The sequence below is a fragment of the Phyllostomus hastatus genome, unplaced genomic scaffold, assembly GCF_019186645.2.
Source record: "Phyllostomus hastatus isolate PE091 unplaced genomic scaffold, TTU_PhHast_1.1 phas_contig_29, whole genome shotgun sequence".
Classification (NCBI taxonomy): Eukaryota; Metazoa; Chordata; class Mammalia; order Chiroptera; family Phyllostomidae; genus Phyllostomus; species Phyllostomus hastatus.
This window is the reverse complement of record NW_025333835.1, coordinates 21,754-31,294: the sequence shown is the minus strand read 5'-3', so window position 1 is coordinate 31,294 and position 9,541 is coordinate 21,754.

Below are 9,541 nucleotides of genomic sequence, written 5' to 3'. Positions count from 1 at the left end.
TGATCTACTATAAAATGTTCATGTAACAGTGTGTTCTCCAAATATGTTACATTTCTCAGAGAATTACTAGTGTTGAAGCAGTTCATTACTGTTCATTCTTTGAAAAATACAGTTTTTACCCAAAATCCATACTTAGTCTTACAAGTTAGTTCACATGCAAACTAGAGCAAATGCAGCATTTCTGTGAATCACTGCTACAAAAGTGTTCAAACTGAAGGCATTACTGTGAAAAACAACATACTTTCATTTCTACTGAAAGAGATACATATAGCAATGTTATGATCTACTACAAAATGTTGAAGTAACAGTCAGTTCTCCAAATATGTTACACTTCACAGAGAATTACTAGTGTTGAAGCAGTTCATTACTCTTCATTCTTTCAGAAATGCAGTTTTTACCCAAAATCCATACCTGTTCTTACAGGTTAGTTCACAAGCAAACTACCCTAATGCAGCATTTCTGTGAATCACTGCTACAAAAGTGTTCAAACTGAAGGCATTACTGTGAAAACAACATACTTTCATTTCTAATGAAAGAGATACATATAGCAATGTTATGATCTACTGCAAAATGTTGAAGTAACAGTCAGTTCTCCAAATATGTTACACTTCACAGAGAATTACTAGTGTTGAAGCAGTACATTACTCTTCATTCTTTCAGAAATGCAGTTTTTACTCAAAATCAATACTTGTTCTTACAGGTTAGTTCACATGCAAACTAGCCCAAATGCAGGATTTCTGTGAATCACTGCTACAAAAGGGTTCAAACTGAAGGCATTACTGTGAAAACAACATACTTTCATTTCTACTAAAAGAGATACATATAGCAATGTTATGATCTACTACAAAATGTTGAGGTAACCGTGTGTTCTCCAAATATGTTACATTTCACAAAGAATTACTAGTGTTGAAGCAGGTCATTACTCTTCATTCTTAGAGAAATGCAGATTTACCCAAAATTCATACTTGTTTTTACAAGTTAGTTCACATGCAAACTAGAGCAAATGCAGCATTTCTGTGAATCACTGCCAAAAAAGTGTTCAAACTGAAGGGATTCCCGTGAAAACAACATACTTTCATTTCTACTGAAGGAGATACATATAGCAATGTTATGATCTACTATAAAATGCTCATGTAACAGTGTGTTCTCCAAATATGTTACATTTCTCAGAGAATTACTAGTGTTGAAGCAGTTCATTACTGTTCATTCTTTGAAAAATACAGTTTTTACCCAAAATCCATACTTAGTCTTACAAGTTAGTTCACATGCAAACTAGAGCAAATGCAGCATTTCTGTGAATCACTGCTACAAAAGTGTTCAAACTGAAGGCATTACTGTGAAAACAACATACTTTCATTTCTACTGAAAGAGATACATATAGCAATGTTATGATCTACTACAAAATGTTGAGGTAACCGTGTGTTCTCCAAACATGTTACATTTCACAGAGAATTACTAGTGTTGAAGCAGTTCATTACTGCCCATTCTTTGAGAAATGCAGTTTTTACCAAAAATCTATACTTGTTCTTACACCTTAGTTCATATGCCAACTAGCCCAAATGCAGCATTTCTGTGAATCACTGCTACAAAAGTGTTCAAACTGACGGCATTTCTGTGAAAACAACATACTTTCAATTCTACTGAAAGAGATACATACAGGAATGTTATGAACTACTACAAATTGTTGAAGTAACACTCTGTTCTCCAAGTATGTTACATTTCACGGAGAATTACTACTTTTGAAGCAGTTCATTACTGTTCATTCTTTGAGAAATGCAGTTTTTACCCAAAATCAATACTTGTTCTTACAGGTTAGTTCACATGCAAACTAGCCCAAATGCAGGATTTCTGTGAATCACTGCTACAAAAGGGTTCAAACTGAAGGCATTACTGTGAAAACAACATACTTTCTTTTCTACTGAAGTAGATATATATAGCAATGTTATGATCTACTACAAAATGTTGAGGTAACCGTGTGTTCTCCAAATATGTTACATTTCACAAAGAATTACTAGTGTTGAAGCAGTTCATTACTCTTCATTCTTTGAGAAATGCAGTTTTTACCCAAAATCCATACTTGTTTTTACAAGTTAGTTCACATGCAAACTAGAGCAAATGCAGCATTTCTGTGAATCACTGCTACAAAAGTGTTCAAACAGAAGGCATCACTGTGAGAACAACATACTTTCATTTCTACTGAAAGAGATACATATAGCAATGTTATGATCTACTACAAAATGTTGAAGTAACAGTATGTTCTCCAAATATATTACATTTCACAGACAATTACTAGTGTTGAAGCAGTTCATTAGTGTTCATTCTTTGAGAAATGCAGTTTTTACCCAAAATCCATACTTGTTCTTACAAGTTAGTTCACATGCAAAATAGAGCAAATGCAGCATTTCTGTGAATCACTGCTACAAAAGTGTTCAAACTGAAGGCATTACTGTGAAAACAACATACTTTCATTTCTACTGAAAGAGATACATATAGCAATGTTATGATCTACTACAAAATGTTGAAGTAACAGTCAGTTCTCCAAATATGTTACACTTCACAGAGAATTACTAGTGTTGAAGCAGTTCATTACTCTTCATTCTTTCAGAAATGCAGTTTTTACCCAAAATCCATACCTGTTCTTACACTTAGTTCACATGAAAACTACCCAAATGCAGGATTTCTGTGAATCACTACTACAAAAGGGTTCAAACTGAAGGCATTACTGTGAAAACAACATACTTTCATTTCTACTGAAGCAGATATACATAGCAATGTTATGATCTACTACAAAAAGGTTGAAGTAACAGTATGTTCTCCAAATATGTTACATTTCACAGAGAATTAGTAGTGTTGAAGCAGTTCATTACTCTTCATTTTTGAGAATTGCAGTTTTTACCCAAAATCTATACTTGTTCTTACACGTTAGTTCATATGCCAAATAGCGCAAATGCAGCATTTCTGTGAATCACTGCTACAAAAGTGTTCAAACTGAAGGCATTACTGTGAAAACAACATACTTTCATTTCTACTAAAAGAGATACATATAGCAATGTTATGATCTACTACAAAATGTTGAGGTAACCGTGTGTTCTCCAAATATGTTACATTTCACAAAGAATTACTAGTGTTGAAGCAGGTCATTACTCTTCATTCTTAGAGAAATGCAGATTTACCCAAAATTCATACTTGTTTTTACAAGTTAGTTCACATGCAAACTAGAGCAAATGCAGCATTTCTGTGAATCACTGCTACAAAAGTATTCAAACTGAAGGCATTTCTGTGAAAACAACATACTTTCATTTCTACTGAAAGAGATACATACAGGAATGTTATGAACAACTACAAATTGTTGAAGTAACACTCTGTTCTCCAAGTATGTTACATTTCACAGAGAATTAGTACTTTTGAAGCAGTTCATTACTGTTCATTCTTTGAGAAATGCAGTTTTTACCCGTAATCCATACTTGTTCTTACAAGTTAGTTCACATGCAAACTAGAGCAAAAGCAGCATTTCTGTGAATCACTGCCAAAAAAGTGTTCAACCTGAAGGGATTACCGTGAAAAACAACATACTTTCATTTCTACTGAAGGAGATACATATAGCAATGTTATGATCTACTATAAAATGTTCATGTAACAGTGTGTTCTCCAAATATGTTACATTTCTCAGAGAATTACTAGTGTTGAAGCAGTTCATTACTGTTCATTCTTTGAAAAATACAGTTTTTACCCAAAATCCATACTTAGTCTTACAAGTTAGTTCACATGCAAACTAGAGCAAATGCAGCATTTCTGTGAATCACTGCTACAAAAGTGTTCAAACTGAAGGCATTACTGTGAAAACAACATACTTTCATTTCTACTGAAAGAGATACATATAGCAATGTTAAGATCTACTACAAAATGTTGAGGTAACCGTGTGTTCTCCAAACATGTTACATTTCACAGAGAATTACTAGTGTTGAAGCAGTTCATTACTGTTCATTCTTTGAGAAATGCCGTTTTTACCAAAAATCCATACATGTTTCACAAGGTAGTTCACATGCAAACTAGAGCAAATGCAGCATTTCTGTGAATCACTGCTACAAAAGTGTTCAAACTGACGGCATTACTGTGAAAACAACATATTTTCATTTCTACTAAAAGAGATACATATAGCAATGTTATGATCTACTACAAAATGTTGAGGTAACTGTGTGTTCTCCTAATATGTTACATTTCACAGAGAATTACTAGTGTTGAAGCAGTTCATTACTGCCCATTCTTGAGAAATGCAGTTTTTACCCGAAATCCATACTTGTTCTTTCAAGTTAGTTCACATGCAAACTAGAGCAAATGCAGCATTTCTGTAAATCACTGCTACAAAAGTATTCAAACTGAAGGCATTTCTGTGAAAACAACATACTTTCATTTCTACTGAAAGAGATACATACAGGAATGTTATGAACTACTACAAATTGTTGAAGTAACACTCTGTTCTCCAAGTATGTTACATTTCACAGAGAATTACTAGTTTTGAAGCAGTTCATTACTGTTCATTCTTTGAGAAATGCAGTTTTTACCCGAAATCCATACTTGTTCTTACAAGTTAGTTCACATGCAAACTAGAGCAAATGTAGCATTTTGTGAATCACTGCCAAAAAAGTGTTCAAACTGAAGGGATTACCGTGAAAACAACATACTTTCATTTCTACTGAAGGAGATACATATAGCAATGTTATGATCGACTATAAAATGTTCATGTAACAGTATGTTCTCCAAATATGTTACATTTCACAGAGAATTAGTAGTGTTGAAGCAGTTCATTACTCTTCATTTTTGAGAAATGCAGTTTTTACCCAAAATATACTTGTTCTTACACGTTAGTTCATATGCCAACTACCGCAAATGCAGCATTTCTGTGAATCACTGCTACAAATGTGTTCAAACTGAAGGCATTACTGTGAAAACAACATACTTTCATTTCTACTAAAAGAGATACATATAGCAATGTTATGATCTACTACAAAATGTTGAGGTAACCGTGTGTTCTCCAAATATGTTACATTTCACAAAGAATTACTAGTGTTGAAGCAGTTCATTACTCTTCATTCTTAGAGAAATGCAGATTTACCCAAAATCCATACTTGTTTTTACAAGTTAGTTCACATGCAAACTAGAGCAAATGCAGCATTTCTGTGAATCACTGCTACAAAAGTGTTCAAACTGAAGGCATTACTGTGAAAACAACATACTTTCATATTTACTGAAAGAGATACATATAGCAATGTTATGATCTACTACAAAATGTTGAAGTAACAGTATGTTCTCCGAATATGTTACATTCACAGAGAATTACTAGTGTTGAAGCAGTTCATTAGTGTTCATTCTTTGAGAAATGCAGTTTTTACCCAAAATCCATACTTGTTCTTACAAGTTAGTTCACATACAAACTAGAGCAAATGCAGCATTTCTGTGAATCACTGCTACAAAAGTGTTCAAACTGAAGGCATTACTGTGAAAACAACATACTTTCATTTCTACTGAAAGAGATACATATAGCAATGTTATGATCTACTACAAAATGTTGAGGTAACCGTGTGTTCTCCAAATATGTTACATTTCACAGTAAATTACAAGTGTTGAAGCAGTTCATTACTCTTCATTATTAGAGAAATGCAGATTTACCCAAAATCCATACTTGTTTTTACAAGTTAGGTCACATGCAAACTAGAGCAAATGCAGCATTTCTGTGAATCACTGCTACAAAAGTGTTCAAACAGAAGGCATTACTGTGAAAACAACATACTTTCATTTCTACTGAAAGAGATACATATAGCAATGTTATGATCTACTACAAAATGTTTTGGTAACCGTGTGTTCTCCTAATATGTTACATTTCACAAAGAATTACTAGTGTTGAAGCAGTTCATTACTCTTCATTCTTAGAGAAATGCAGGTTTACCCAAAACCCATACTTGTTTTTACAAGTTAGTTCACATGCAAACTAGCCCAAATGCAGGATTTCTGTGAATCACTGCTACAAAAGGGTTCAAACTGAAGGCATTACTGTGAAAACCACATACTTTCTTTTCTACTGAAGTAGATATATATAGCAATGTTATCATCTACTACAAAAGGTTGAAGTAACAGTATGTTCTCCAAATATGTTACATTTCACAGAGAATTACTAGTGTTGAAGCAGTTCATTAGTGTTCATCTTTGAGAAATGCAGTTTTTACCCAAAATCTATACTTGCTCTTACACGTTAGTTCACATGCCAACTAGCGCAAATGCAGCATTTCTGTGAATCACTGCTACAAAAGTGTTCAAACTGAAGGCATTACTGTGAAAACAACATACTTTCATTTCTACTAAAGGAGATACATATAGCAATGTTATGATCTACTACAAAATGTTGAGGTAACCGTGTGTTCTCCAAATATGTTACATTTCACAAAGAATTACTAGTGTTGAAGCAGTTCATTAGTGTTCATTCTTAGAGAAATGCAGATTTACCCAAAATCCATACTTGTTTTTACAAGTTAGTTCACATGCAAACTAGAGCAAATGCAGCATTTCTGTGAATCACTGCTACAAAAGTGTTCAAACAGAAGGCATTACTGTGAAAACAACATACTTTCATTTCTACTGAAAGAGATACATATAGCAATGTTATGATGTACTACAAAATGTTGAAGTAACAGTATGTTCTCCAAATATGTTACATTCACAGAGAATTACTAGTGTTGAAGCAGTTCATTAGTGTTCATTCTTTGAGAAATGCAGTTTTTACCCAAAATCCATACTTGTTCTTACAAGTTAGTTCACATGCAAACTAGAGCAAATGCAGCATTTCTGTGAATCACTGCTACAAAAGTGTTCAAACTGAAGGCATTACTGTGAAAAACAACATACTTTCATTTCTAATGAAAGAGATACATATAGCAATGTTATGATCTACTAGAAAATGTTGAAGTAACAGTCAGTTCTCCAAATATGTTACACTTCACAGAGAATTACTAGTGTTGAAGCAGTTCATTACTCTTCATTCTTTCAGAAATGCAGGTTTTACTCAAAATCAATACTTGTTCTTACAGGTTAGCTCACATGCAAACTAGCCCAAATGCAGGATTTCTGTGAATCACTGCTACAAAAGGGTTCAAACTGAAGGCGTTACTGTGAAAACAACATACTTTCATTTCTACTGAAGTAGATATATATAGCAATGTTATGATCTACTACAAAAGGTTGAAGTAACAGTATGTTCTCTAAATATGTTACATTTCACATAGAATTAGTAGTGTTGAAGCAGTACATTACTCTTCATTTTTGAGAAATGCAGTTTTTACCCAAAATCTATACTTGTTCTTACACGTTAGTTCATATGCCAACTAGCGCAAATGCAGCATTTCTGTGAATCACTGCTACAAAAGTGTTCAAACAGAAGACATTACTGTGAAAACAACATACTTTCATTTCTACTGAAAGAGATACATATAGCAATGTTATGATCTACTACAAAAGGTTGAAGTAACAGTATGTTCTCCAAATATGTTACATTTCACAGAGAATTAGTAGTGTTGAAGCAGTTCATTAGTGTTCATTCTTTGAGAAATGCAGTTTTTACCCAAAATCCATACTTGTTGTTACAAGTTAGTTCACATGCAAACTAGAGCAAATGCAGCATTTCTGTGAATCACTGCTACAAAAGTTTTCAAACTGAAGGCATTACTGTGAAAACAACATACTTTCATTTATACTGAAAGAGATACATATGGCAATGTTATGATCTACTACAAAAGGTTGAGGTAACCGTGTGTTCCCCTAATATGTTACATTTCACAAAGAATAACTAGTGTTGAAGCAGTTCATTACTCTTCATTCTTAGAGAAATGCAGATTTACCCAAAATCCATACTTGTTTTTACAAGTTAGTTCACATGCAAACTAGAGCAAATGCAGCATTTCTGTGAATCACTGCTACAAAAGTGTTCAAACAGAAGGCATTACTGTGAAAAACAACATACTTTCATTTCTACTGAAAGAGATACATATAGCAATGTTATGATCTACTACAAAATGTTGAAGTAACAGTATGTTCTCCAAATATGTTACATTTCACAGAGAATTACTAGTGTTGAAGCAGTTCATTAGTGTTCATTCTTTGAGAAATGCAGTTTTTACCCAAAATCCATACTTGTTCTTACAAGTTAGTTCACATGCAAACTAGAGCAAATGCAGCATTTCTGTGAATCACTGCTACAAAAGTGTTCAAACTGAAGGCATTACTGTGAAAAACAACATACTTTCATTTCTAATGAAAGAGATACATATAGCAATGTTATGATCTACTAGAAAATGTTGAAGTAACAGTCAGTTCTCCAAATATGTTACACTTCACAGAGAATTACTAGTGTTGAAGCAGTTCATTACTCTTCATTCTTTCAGAAATGCAGGTTTTTACTCAAAATCAATACTTGTTCTTACAGGTTAGCTCACATGCAAACTAGCCCAAATGCAGGATTTCTGTGAATCACTGCTACAAAAGGGTTCAAACTGAAGGCATTACTGTGAAAACAACATACTTTCATTTCTACTGAAGTAGATATATATAGCAATGTTATGATCTACTACAAAAGGTTGAAGTAACAGTATGTTCTCTAAATATGTTACATTTCACATAGAATTAGTAGTGTTGAAGCAGTACATTACTCTTCATTTTTGAGAAATGCAGTTTTTACCCAAAATTATACTTGTTCTTACACGTTAGTTCATATGCCAACTAGCGCAAATGCAGCATTTCTGTGAATCACTGCTACAAAAGTGTTCAAACAGAAGACATTACTGTGAAAACAACATACTTTCATTTCTACTGAAAGAGATACATATAGCAATGTTATGATCTACTACAAAATGTTCAAGTAACAGTATGTTCTCCAAATATGTTACATTTCACAGAGAATTAGTAGTGTTGAAGCAGTTCATTAGTGTTCATTCTTTGAGAAATGCAGTTTTTACCCAAAATCCATACTTGTTGTTACAAGTTAGTTCACATGCAAACTAGAGCAAATGCAGCATTTCTGTGAATCACTGCTACAAAAGTTTTCAAACTGAAGGCATTACTGTGAAAACAACATACTTTCATTTATACTGAAAGAGATACATATAGCAATGTTATGATCTACTACAAAATGTTGAGGTAACCGTGTGTTCTCCCTAATATGTTACATTTCACAAAGAATTACTAGTGTTGAAGCAGTTCATTACTCTTCATTCTTAGAGAAATGCAGATTTACCCAAAATCCATACTTGTTTTTACAAGTTAGTTCACATGCAAACTAGAGCAAATGCAGCATTTCTGTGAATCACTGCTACAAAAGTGTTCAAACAGAAGGCATTACTGTGAAAACAACATACTTTCATTTCTACTGAAAGAGATACATATAGCAATGTTATGATCTACTACAAAATGTTGAGGTAACAGTATGTTCTCCAAATATGTTACATTTCACAGAGAATTACTAGTGTTGAAGCAATTCATTAGTGTTCATTCTTTGAGA